The sequence below is a fragment of the Haplochromis burtoni genome, unplaced genomic scaffold (assembly GCF_018398535.1).
Source record: "Haplochromis burtoni strain Fernald_Lab_line unplaced genomic scaffold, NCSU_Asbu1 Contig_494, whole genome shotgun sequence".
NCBI lineage: Eukaryota > Metazoa > Chordata > Actinopteri > Cichliformes > Cichlidae > Haplochromis > Haplochromis burtoni.
Window position 1 is genome coordinate 353,564 of NW_024582855.1, and position 671 is coordinate 354,234.

Consider the following 671-nt stretch of genomic DNA (forward strand, 5'->3'; position numbering starts at 1 on the left):
CAGACTTTTTTTTGGAAAAGTTGGCTATATTCCGTTCAACACAGTGCAAATGGCGTGTATACGAACAATGAAAAATGGCACAAATCGACCCAAGACCACCCAGAGGTTAATCCAGGATTGAACGAATTAATATGACAGGATGGATTAGGCCCCTGAAATGGACAAATGATCACAAAGTGACAAGTTTATGTTTCCTCACTGAGAACTTTTACTCAAATTAAATATCTCAGGTAAATGCGCCATTTAACCACATGAAATTGGTTTACGTTTGATTTACACAAACGCACACTCTGCAAAGGTTTCCAACACACATACACATTTTTTTTGTTACTCGGAATAGTATTTTTTTCTTCCTATAACTCATCTTTGTAGCATTCAACACCGTAAGGGCATACAATAACTGAAGAGGAAAATGGTGTTTAAATTAACAAAAAAAAAAAACAGCTCCAGTAGCGCCAGGAACAATAAACAAAACTACACAGCCAAACAGTTTACTACATTACTTCTATATGAAGTAATCCAGCCAGTGAAGAGAGGAAAACCCTCCCGTAAGATGTTGGTTAATCTGACCATTTTGCTGTGTATATTTCCAGTTTTTATTATTTCTATTCTTTTTCTATTTTTATTGTTTCTTTTTCTTTATGTTTCTTGGCTTTTAAGCTCCACCTACT